The sequence below is a fragment of the Callospermophilus lateralis genome, chromosome X (assembly GCF_048772815.1).
Source record: "Callospermophilus lateralis isolate mCalLat2 chromosome X, mCalLat2.hap1, whole genome shotgun sequence".
In the NCBI taxonomy this organism is placed as follows: domain Eukaryota; kingdom Metazoa; phylum Chordata; class Mammalia; order Rodentia; family Sciuridae; genus Callospermophilus; species Callospermophilus lateralis.
The window spans coordinates 747,695-760,113 of NC_135325.1; the positions used below are offsets into that span (position 1 = coordinate 747,695).

At 37.0% G+C, this 12,419-nt stretch overlaps 1 non-coding gene across 1 annotated transcript; it reads left to right on the forward strand.

Moving 5' to 3' along the window:
- The first annotated feature begins 8,773 nt into the window (after positions 1-8,773).
- Trnav-uac (transfer RNA valine (anticodon UAC)) lies at positions 8,774-8,846 on the forward strand. The gene has a single exon. It is a non-coding gene; the product is annotated as a tRNA-Val (tRNA).
- Positions 8,847-12,419: the final 3,573 nt, after the last annotated feature.

Genomic DNA, 12,419 nt, shown 5'->3' on the forward strand with positions numbered 1-12,419 from the left:
TCTCTAAATAAAATACAAAATAGACCTGGGGATGTGGCTCAGGGGTTGAATGCCCTGTGTTCAATCCCTGGTGTGCCCCTCCCCCCAAAAAAAGATGCTGTTTCACTACTCTGTTTGATCTTCATAATATTATGAGGTAGGCAAGGGCAAACTTTTAAAATGAAGATTAGAAGTTCTAAATGTTAATTGATTAACCTCAAGTCACTTTGAACAAGTTAGTTACAGAATACAGAAAGAACCTAGAAGTTTTATGTCTTGTCCAGTGTTCATGATGCCAGACTCTTCAATATCAGGCTTCTCAACTGAATTGAATTTTTATTCCATTTTATTTAAAATAATTATGGCAACAATGATGAAAAAGAGCATCCAAACTCAACTGCACACAATTATTGCATACCTAAAATGTTCAAAATCCTATTTTGAGGATTAGGTTATAACCAACTTGACATAGACTCAACTTTGAGCTTATTGTGATGTCTGGGAGAAAAGAAAACAAAGAAACAGTTAATGGAGTTAGTTAGGGTTTTTGTTTTAAATAATGTTATTGTATTTTTTATACCTTTATTTTGTTTATATTTACATGGTGCTGAGGATCAAACCTACTGTCTCACACATGCTAGGCCAGCAATCTACCATTCAGCTACAGCCCCAACCCTTAATTAGGCTTTTCCAGGATAACATGGCAAATGCTATGCCAGTTCATTTACTGATTTCCAATTATTTTCTCAACAAATATGTTATGCTGCTACTATGTGCCATACACTGTGCTCCTCTGTACTAAGAAAGTATATGATTCCTGCTCTCTAAAATTCCCAGGAGAAAAATACACATGTAAATAGCCAAATGTCACACAATGTCATTATTTCTAGGGCAAAGAATTGTGCATAGAAAGAACAATGGGATCTGAGGAAGGAGCTGTAAAGTCTATGTGGGGAGGGAGGAAGAGAAGGTTTCCCTGAGGAGGAATCTGACTCCAAAAGTTACCTTATTTTGCCCTTGAGGAATTTATCACTTAGGCAGGGCAATAGCCTATAAACAGAGAACTATGATAAGTGCCACTGCGTTTATAAACACACAGTGCTGTGTGATCACTCCCTGTGAGTGACCATTTGAGTAAGTGTGGTAGTGCTGAAAACCCAGATGGCCCTTGGAAAAGTCTGTAAGGGGGCTGGGGACACAGCTCAGTGGTAGAGTGCTTGTCTAGCATGTGCAAGGCCCTGGGTTCCATCCCCAGAACTGTTGAAAAAAAGGCTATCAGGTAGAGAAGGGAGAAAACAAACCACTGCAGGCACAGGGAACACAGAAGCAAAGTCACAAAGGCACGAAATACATGATAATTGGAACTGGGAAATAGGTGTGGAGTTTGCAAACAGAATCTGAGATTTAGTTAAATAGGAGAACAAGAGAGGAGGTGGGGAAGCAAATATGGATGGCATTTTATGAGTTCAGGGTAAAAAGTAGAAGGACTAAACTGAGATGAAGAAGGTGGAGAGAGGAGGTGCCAATGTAGAAACTCTGAGATCTGAGCAATTTTCAGTGTAAAGTATGAGAGAATGACAGGAGTAGCAGAGGAAGTTTCCAGTTTTGTTGGGTGAGTAGATGAGCAATGGCTCAGCATTTACTGAGATAAGAGGTATGGAGAGGAATAGTTTGGGGGTGTAGTCAACCGAATAGTGACCCCCAAATATGTTCACATCCTAATCCCTGGAAATTGTGAATATATTATTACAGGAGACCAGAATATGCCACTCCCAATATGCCTCTTTCACATAAGGATTATTTTGAGATGGTTATATTGTGAAAGAACAGAGAAACTCTGAAAGCAGCATAAATTACCCTTTTTATAAGGTAAATTTACATTTTATAAGGGAAATATCTACTTGGAAGGGTGTCTCCCTCTACCTACACACATTTATCAATGGAGAAGGCACCAATTTAAATTTGTATAACAAACTTTAGTCATATTTGCCATACTTTTTCCTGGTCACCTTCCCATAACTTGTCTTCCTCATACCCTACTTATTTTAGCTGAAACCCCAATTCTAAACCATCTCTTTGGGTGACTCATTTCCCTGAGTTTTTCCCATGTTAACAAACTTCCTTTGTTTTTCTGTTGCTAATCTGTCTTTTGTAAAAGGGCCCCAGCTGGAAATTTAAAAAGGGATTTTTTTCCCTCCCTTACATTACCTTGAGGTGAAAGGGTCTTTGCAGATGTAATTATGTTAAGGACCTAGAAATGGAGCAATTAGTTTGGATTAGCCAGGAGGACCTAAAGTCATCACAAAAGTATTTTAAGGTGAAGGAAAGAATGAGATATGAAGACAGATGTAGATGAGAGAGAGAGAGAGAGAGAGAGAGAGAGAGAGAGAGAGAGAGAGATAGCACCACCCAGTCAGAGACATAGAAAAATGAAGAAACTTCATTTCTGGCCTTGAAGATGGAAGAAGGGCATAGTATGGTTTCCATGTGAATTGAGTGTCTCTACAAGGGTCCATAGGTCATCTTGGGTTCATGAGGGTATTCATGTGTGACCCCCTGGGGTTTTTACAAAAAGAGAAATCTTCACCCCTCCCATCCTCTCTGCTTCTTGGATCTGAATGTGACCACTTGCTTCTACTTGGGCTCCACCGTCCACCATCATCCGCCATCCACCATTCACTATTTGCTATGAGGTTCTCACCAGAACTGAACCAATGCAGGTGCCATATCCTTGAACTCCAAAATCTCGAGCTAAATAAATCTCTTTTTTTCTTCATAAGCAGACTGTTTCAGGTTTTTCACTGAAGTAATTCAAAGCTGACTAATACAGGACTGTGAGCCAAGGAATACAGGTGACCACTAGAAGATGAAAAAGGCAATAAGACAGATTCTTTCCTGGAGCCTCCAGAAGGAAGGCAGTAATATTAAGCTATTCTGAATTTCTCATTTTGTTTCAAGCCACTAAATTTAATCCATTAGAGCACCAGTTGGTAACTAATACAAAGCATAAACAGGGAAATAAGTAAGTTTTATATGCAGAATTTGAATGCCTGTAGAGCACCCACCTGGAATTCAGACAAATGCTAGGGTAAAGCATGTTGAAATTGGAATCTTCAGTATATGTAGGTCATAGCAAATGCTAAGGGGATACAAGAGATTAACATCAGGAACAAGAGGTAGTTACAGCTTGGCATATAGCAATTTCAAAGAATTTCACAAGAGGAAAGAGATGTGCAAAATAAATGAAAGGAGCAGTCCAAGAGTTGGGAGGGAAATTTTGAGAGGGTCATATCATAAAAACCTGGTGAGGAAATTAGAAAGGAAATTGTAAAGTTAAGTGTATTTCAAGGTCAAGTGGGAACACATCACACAGGAGGACATTAGATTTGACAGTATGGCAGTTCTTTGGTGATGTTGGTAAAGGTCGCTCCAATAAAGTTGTGGTATGGAAGCCATGTCAGGTGGAAGAATGAATGGGAGGTGGAAAAGCAGAGAAAATGGCAGCTCATGATTTCCAGAAGCTTCTCTTGAAAGTTATTTGAGCAATGGGGCTAAAACTGGATGGACTGAGGGAAAAGTATTTGAGTAATTATTTGTTTAGTTTTGAAGCCAGAGTCATCTGAGCATGTTGAGAAGTAAAGATATGAACGTGTGAGGAGAAAGAGGAAATGGTAGATAATGACTGGGTTCCCGGAAGTCCCAAATTAAAAAGTAACAATTTTGAGAGAGCTGTTTTTCATGTGTTTAGTGTGAAGAAATAATGTAAACCTGGCTTCCAATTGTCTTTCAAGTGTCCATTAGGTTGAGAAATTGGGTGTCTTCTCAATCCTATGGCTTTCACAATTTGTCTTATTAATTTCTATACAATTTGTGGGAGGGGTTCAGAGAACTGAAAGTAGAGATTATATTTGTATAAATTGCAGGGGACATCAGAAGTAAGTAAAAAGCTTAATCCAGGCACTTGGCCTTAAATAGAGAGATTAATCTTCTAATGTGTTTTGGGAATGAAACTAAACTGATTGTCAAAAATTAATTTCAGCCAGGAGATTATGTTTAAAGAGAATTTGGGAGAAGAAAAACAATGAAGACAACCAGATTTAAAAAAAACTGAATGAAGGAAGTGGCAATGATTTCTGGGTTCCTGTATACCAGGTTGGGTATTTGCACTTTAAGCTAAGGATTGAGAATTAAAGTGCCATTAAGTTGATCAGAAAAAAATGTATTTTCTTGAGTTAACCAAAGCAATTTTTAAAATATCAAATATCCTTTAGTTTGTGAACATACAAGTTTTCAATGATGTAGGAAGTAAACAATACATTTTCTTTTTTCTTTCTTTTTGGTACTGGGGGATTTAACTCAGGGGCACTCAACCAAAAATACATTTTCAACTTCTTTTTTTTTTTTTTTTTTTTGGTACTGGGGGATGAACCCAGGGTTGCTTTATTGGAACTACATCACCAGCACTTTTTATTTATTATTTTGAGCCAGGATATTGCTAAGTTGCTTAAGGTCTTGCAAAATTGCTAAGACTTGCCTGGAACTTGGTATCTTCCTGCCTCAGCCTTCTGAACTGCTGGGATCACAGACATGTGCCACTATGCCTGTAATTTTCCACTTTTTAAAAAAGTGTATGGAGTAAGATTACATCTGAAAATAAAACCTCCTAGCCTGGATGGTGTCATAAGAATTTGCCTCAAATACCTCAGAAAACGATATGCCTACTATATACCCTTGAAAGTAATATTCCCCAAATGGCTACCTCAAAGAAGGAAGGCTCATTTAGCACAGTGGCAGACACCTATAATCCCAGCTGCTGGGGAGGCTGAGGTAGGAGGATTGCAACTTCAAAGCCAGGCCCAGTAGTTTAGCGAGACTCTGTCTCAAAATAAAATACAAAAGGGCTGGGGATGTAGCTTGCTTAGTGGTAAAGTGCTTCTGGATTAAATCTCCAGAACCACCCTCTCCACCCTCCAAAAAGAAGAAAGGCTCACACTACTGTTTGTAGCTTTAAATCTTACAGATGGGTTATAGATATTGAAAAAGAAGAAACAGCATTAAATTGCTTCCGGTGACAAGTATATTACCCAGAGACTTTCTAGTGCATATGATGTTAATTTGGTGTTGCTGAACTTCCCCAATATGAAACTCAATGGTAATTTCACCAATTGTTTTTCAAAATAGTACCCATTTAACAACTTTCATTACTAGACCTTCATATGTAAATGAAGGATATTTAAGATAATCTTTTAGATGTTGGTAATATATTCCATTAAGTTTCATTAGGTTATCCATTGTTCTTGGGGATGTGATTTTGTATACATAATAAAATGATAAATTTCCAAACATGGAGAGATCATAAAGCTCTCTGGTGTTTCAAGAATTCTGGACTCCTCCTAAATTTACAAGTCATACAATGCTTTTTTCTAGTACTTTGGTGGTTACTAGAACATCATTTATTTGTGCCATTTTGAATGTCCCTTTCACAGGCAAATAATCTACACAGGAGTCCATTACCCAACAGGATGTTTTTCTGATATGTGTAACAATGACTTATAAAGTACACCTCTGAAACAAGAGTCCACTAAGATGGAAGAGAAAAATCACATGGATGAATGAAACCTAAATCTGATCTTAGGGATCACAAAAAGGTTTGCATCTGCACCCCAGTTGAAAATGATTCAGGTGCTTCTTTTGTTTCTTATTTTGTTAATCTCATTGCCACCCTGCCAGTGGCTCAGGATCGAAACCTCCATGTCATCATTAAATCTCTCCTCATCTTCACACCCACATCCAATTAGCTACCCAATCCAGTTTATTCTATGACCTCAATGTGGTTGGCATCTGACCGCTCCTGTCTGGATTTTGTCATGGCCTTGGAATTAATCTCCTCAGTTTGAGTGGCATCCTGGCATCCTTTTTCCATTACTTCTTTCCATTGCTACCACATTTCTATGACTTAGATTATATCATTGTCTTGCTCAAAAGCCCTGAGGAATCACTACTATAAATAGCATAAAAAGTAGGATCCCCAGCTTATACTCAAACTACAACACTGTGGTCCATGTACCAGTGTGTTCTGTGAACCTTTTGGTATGGCTAATGATGGGGGTACCTAAAAGAATAGAGAGCAAACATTTAGAAACCTGTCTAGGTATTCTTTTCTTTTTTTCCCCCTGATTTTATTTTTTGAAATATAATTATATATCTATTGAATCTACCAATATAGCTTTTTATTTTGTACCTTTTTAAAAAATTTTAATACCTATTTTCTAATAATTCATTTTTATGGCTGAAACATACATGTATTGGTATGCAACAGGTTGGAAATTTAAAACAGTAATTCTTTATGAAGCACTGTTCTACAGTACTACTCAAAGTGTGGTCCCTGACCTTTCAGCATCAGCATCACTTGGAGCTTTTTATATAAACAAAATTGCAGGTCCCACCTCAAATGTACTGATGCAGAATCTCTGGGGTTGGGTGCCAGCAGTTGATATTTTTTCAATCCTCAGCTGTTTGAGATATGCTGATTAACAATATTTTGGCCATTATTTCACCCCTGTCACCCCCAGTGGCTATTAAGCACCTGAAATATGGCCAGTGTAATTGAGGAAATGATATTTTTAGCTTTTTATTTAATATAAATCTAAATGGGCACATTTGGCTAGTGGCTGCATATTGAACAATACATGTCTGATCCCCCATACTATATTCTTAGACAGCCACAGTGTCATTTTTAACACATTTTTAAAAACATATATGTTTTAGTTGTAGGGGGACACAATACCTTTATTTTATTTTTTTGTGGTGCTGAGGATTGAACCCAGTGCCTCATGCATGCTAGGTGAGCACTCTACCACTGAGCCACAACCCCAGCCCAGTGTCATTGTTTTTTCTAAAATAGTTTTTTTTAAACAGTACTGGGGATTGAACTCAGGGGTACTCTACTACTGAGCTACATCCCCAGCCACTTTAATTTTTTTATAGACAGGCTCTCCCTAAGTTGCCAAGCTAGCCTCAAACTTGTGATCCTCCTGCCTCAGCCTTCTGAGTTTTTAGGATCATACGCATGTGCCACCACACCCTGCCAGTGTTATGTTTGTGCTACATTTCAAGCTTTTTAGTTCACCTAAGGATATTTGGTTTCCAACTGCAGTACTTTCATAGCATTTCATTAAATGTTACCTATCTCTTAATGTAAACTGCTATTTTCACCTCTTCCAAGAAGACTTTCAGGATCTTTCTTATTTAAGTTAACTTCTTCCTTGTTTTCCTTTTTAGCATTTTCTAGTAATTTTTAATAGAATTTATTATCTTCTTGGTGCCCTAGATACTTAGTGTGGGGGTCTCCTTCCTCCAGATAAAGAGCTCTTGGTTTAATCATCTTTCTATCACAAGATAGCACCTACCTGGTACTTTGCAAATGGAAGACACTCAACAACCATGTAATTGAATGGAACTTACAGGAAACCAGAAAGAAAAGTCCTTAATACCAACAATACATCTTAGTGTTCTTAGAAGTTGAGACAGATCAGAATGTTAATATACACAATTTAGTTTAGAATAGGAAAAATGTTACAGCTCTGGTGAAACATTTGTCACAGGATCAAAATACATTGTTACAAAAATAAACCCAGTGCCTGCCTCATCATTTCTTTAGCAGCAGGAAAGCATTTTTCTTTGGCAATTCTCTACCTCCATCAGAATTGTTCCTTAACTAAATGCGAGATTAAAAACAGGCTTGTAGCTTTTTTTTCTTTTTTAATGGCATTCCCACTGGCAGAACCATATTCTTGGTGATATCAAAGCAGTTTCTCCATTAATTTCATGAAAGATCTTAGACTTCTGAATGGATCAATATTTTGCTACAAATAAGAAAAACAATGTTTATTTTTACAGAAAAGTTGAGAAGAAAATGCAATTCATTCTGTTTTATTTCAGGGTTCTATATTTGATGCTGTTTTTTTTAGATAGCTATAAAATTAAAATACCTGAAATTAACCACACCAAACCAAACATTAAGGTGTTTAATAATTATGTATATTCTGCCATCAATGTAGAAGATGTGTTAGACTTTTATAGGGATTACATACCCACACTGACTCACAAATACAGCACTCCAAACAACTTATACTTCACAATGCCTCTACACAAAAGTGAACGGGAAATGTATGTTACTTTCCAACAATGGGCAAAGGCAGCATTCATATTAGGTTTGAAAAACTGAATGTCAAATATAATTGGCAGTTTTCTTTCTGTGTGCCTTACACTGTGGGAACTTACCAACTAACATCAATGCAAACTTCTCTTGTGAGTTGTATTTTCAAAAAGTTTAGGTTGTCTGTACCATGTGGAAGAACATATGATATAAGCTCCAAAAGTCTACACATGACACATTTGATGTTCATCTAAATGAGGTTTGAGAAGGCTGGAAAAGATGCAGAATTATTGTGAGCACTTAGACAAGGAATAGACTAGTAAGTCTAAGAAAAAACACTATCTATCTCAACAATCCACCATTTGTTAGACCATAATGACAAAAAAATATTTAAGACTGAAAAAAATGTCATAGTACAAAATATATCATCCTACTTATGCACAAATAAAGTAAATATATGTTGAAGCATAGAAAAAGAACAACAAACTGTTGGTTAAAACTGATTTTCCTTGAGTGATGAGCAAGGATAGTTGGGGTAATGAGGAATATATTCTTCATAAATCTACTTTATGTAATTTTTTTTAATTTGAATCTTTTTTTAATGGTACTTGGGATTAAACTCAGGGGCACTTGGGCTGTGGCTGTGGCTCAGTGGTAGAGCACTTGCCTTACACGCATGAGGCACTGGGTTCGATCCTCAGCACCACATAAAAATAAATAAATAAAATAAAGATAATATTTCCATCTACAACTAAAAACAAATTAAAAAAAAACTCAGGGGCACTTGATCACTGAGTCACATCCATAGCCCTATTTTGTATTTTATTTAGAGACAGGTTCTCTCTGAGTTGCTTAGCACCTCGACGTTGCTGTTGCAGGCTTTGAACTCATGATCCTCCTGCCTCAGGTTTCAGAGCTGCTAAGATCACAGGTGTCCACCACTGCACCTGGCAGTTTGAATATTTTATAACAATAACTTTCCTTGTTTAACTTGTAACCCAAAGTAAAAATTGTTTTAAGAAAATAAAAACCTTTCTATTTGAGGAAAGGCAATTTTTTCCTAATAGAGGATTTCCCCCTAAAATATGTACAGCTGGTAAATAGTTTTAAAAGGAAAACATAATAAAAAAATTAAACAGGTTTTCCTAGTGACCTCTGATTAACTCTCACTAATGATAATAAATATTTATATACTACTTTAGAAATTACACTTTATATTCATTGTCATATTTATTAATTTAAAGGTAAGATAGGTATTACCATAATCATTTTACAGACAATGAAACTGAAATTCAGGCACATTAAATCATTTTGTTGATATTGCCCAGGTTGTAAGTGGCAGAGCCAGAATTTGACAAATTGTGATTTAAAAGCTCAGGTATTAGCCACCATATTCCTCAACTCAAGGACATACAGATCAGATAAACTGGTTAGTTGAAACTGACTAGAGAAATTAAATCACCCAATCCACACAATTTATGGATTTATAGTTTAATGGTATTATGTGAATTATGCATGACATAGTAATCTTTTCTACAGCCTGCAAAGTCTCCAAGAATTTTCCTCCACATTCTTTCCAGTTATCTTTTTCTTCATTAGAGGAAGCATCAGTAGGAGAGAAGGACTCAAATTTCCTTGAATCCCAATCCCATCCTCATGATCCTATCATATTTAAGGTCCATTCATTGTTCATCAATTGTTATACAAATACATACTGATCTTTTAATATGTTGCTTATTGTGTGTATAGTAAATAGGATCAGGGAGAATGAAGCATCATTCCTGCATTTAGGGAGGCCCAAATTCCTGGGGAAATAATAATCCCATATGGCAAAAAGAAGAGCAACAACAAAATATGTGCTAAGCTGCAGTGGTTTTCAGTTGGGGATGGTCATGCTGCCCAGAAATGTTCAACAATACTGTATATGGAGCTTTTTTGGTTGTCACAATTTGAGGGGTGGGTACTTGCTGCTGGCATCTAGTGGTAGAGGCCTGAGATGTGGCTAAAATTCCTGTAACTCACAGGACAGTTCCCAACAGCAAACAAATACCAGGACCAAGCAAATAGTGTCAAGGGTTGGAAATCCTTTGCTATGGCATAACATCATTTCCAGATTTTGAATGAAGAAGTGTATTCCAGGTAAACCAGAGGAATTTACAATTCTATGACACTGAGGAGATTAAAAATATTAAGCAATATACTCTTGAATCAGTACTCAAATCTTATATTTGTGACATTAAGACAGGGTATAGGAGCTGGAGTTGTAGCTCAGCAGTAGAGCACTTGCCTAGCACATGTGAGGCACTGGATTTGATCCTCAGCACCACATAAAAACAAATAAATAAAATGAAGGTATAAAAAATTCACAAGATGAACAGTTGTCCTTTAAAAAAAGACAGGATATAACTTTCCTAGAAGTGGGTTTATAATACATAATTAGGCAGAGTGGGAGAATACAATTATAGGAGAAAGATTGCCTATTCTTCCACCCTACCCTTAGGTGAGTCCTCATCATCTCATCTCTCCCTCCCCAGACTGCTAGAAACCATGATCAGATTGTCTCCTGCTCAACCCTCATTAAGACATTCCCTACTGTACTTCTGTTTTTTTTTTTTTTTGTTGTTGTTGTTGTTTGTTTGTTTGTTTTTGTGGTGCTGGGAATTGAACCCGGACCTTGTCCATATGAGGCAAGCACTGTACCAACTGAGCTGTATCTCCAACCACTACTTTACTTCCTTATCCACTCTCCTTCTTTCTCTCCCCCATGTGTCTGTATGACTCTGGTACCTTTGAAGGCTGGTTCTAGTTTGGGGTAGGCCACTAGGAAGTATCAGGAAGAGGTCTCAGAGCTGCAGATGATGAACATCCATGAGTTTTCCATTCCCTTTCCTACTTGGTTACCATTCTGGGTGTGACTTCCTCCCAATAGTACCAGAACTCCAGCTCTTACATAGTTTTGGTGTTTCATTCTGTCCTCTTTGTCCCTCCAGCTGATGCTAGTCTTTGAGAAAGTCAATATCTTTCTTGTGTTCCTCTAATTCTACCCCCACCTCTGGAAGGAGCCCTTTCATTAACAAATTTCTATTTGATCCATCTGAAGTGAATTTTGTTTTAAGTCAGTGCTCTGACATTCACACTCAATCTAAATCAGTTTTCCTTCATATAGACTTTTGCACAATACCCAATTTCCTCTGTTTTTTAATCACATTTTATAAATGCATACATATGCATTCATAGATACATTTTGATTCTTTATATAATAGCTGTCACCTGACTGACACAATTATGTGTGTTCCATAGGGATCATGGTTGTTTTGCTAATGACAGTTGAATTGATAGGTTAAAAGGTAGGCAATATCGTCATTGAGGAGAGACCCTTGAATTTTTCATGAACTAAATCATTATTAAAAAGCAATGTTACTGTGAGGAGCTTATGGGTGAGAAAATAACATATGTGAAGGAAAATGTTTAAAGCTTTAAGTGCATGCATGCATGATTCAACTGATACTTGTTCAGCACCTCATTTGTACCACACTCTTCATTAAGCATTGAGAATACAGGCATGAGAAAAAAATAGTTTCTTTTGTCAAAGGTACATGACTGTTGGGGAAGATAGAAATGTAAAGAGAATGAGGCATGTGAGAAACATGAGCCAGGATTACAATGGGGTCAAGAAGAAGGTTGCCATTAAGGGAGAAGCTTGTAAGGGAGGCATCTGGAAGTAAGAAAATTAAACAAGATCATGTTTCAATTTTGTTCAGAATACATGAGGGATAATATGACTATAAAGTTTTTGTTGATCCTCAATTCAAGGAAGAAAGGAAGGAAGCAACATGCAAGTCAAAAGGTTGCTTTGGGGTAATGGCTCAGCACAGATAAAAGGGTGCAATTGGCATTGGCAAGTAGAGGCAATAACAAGAAAATTGTCTCATTTTTACTACAAGCTCCAGATATATGGGTCCTGATAGTAATGGCAGCTCAGGTAGGGTGATCTGCAAAGCCTCTAGCAAGAGCTCCTGGGAACTCAGCAATTTCTGAGTTTAGGAAGGTATAAGTAATTTACCCACTGTCAAGTTTTATACATGTGTGTGCACAAGCGGGTGGCATGCATGAGTGTGTGTGGTTGCAACATGACATTTATAATCCTCAAGGTAATAATTATATTCACCAACAGCCTTAGAATATTAAGAAATATGCTAAAATCTTTTTTCATTGAAATGATATTTTTTTATCCTCCTGTGTAGAGGAAAAAAGTGATTTACACAAATACATTTTTAAAAAT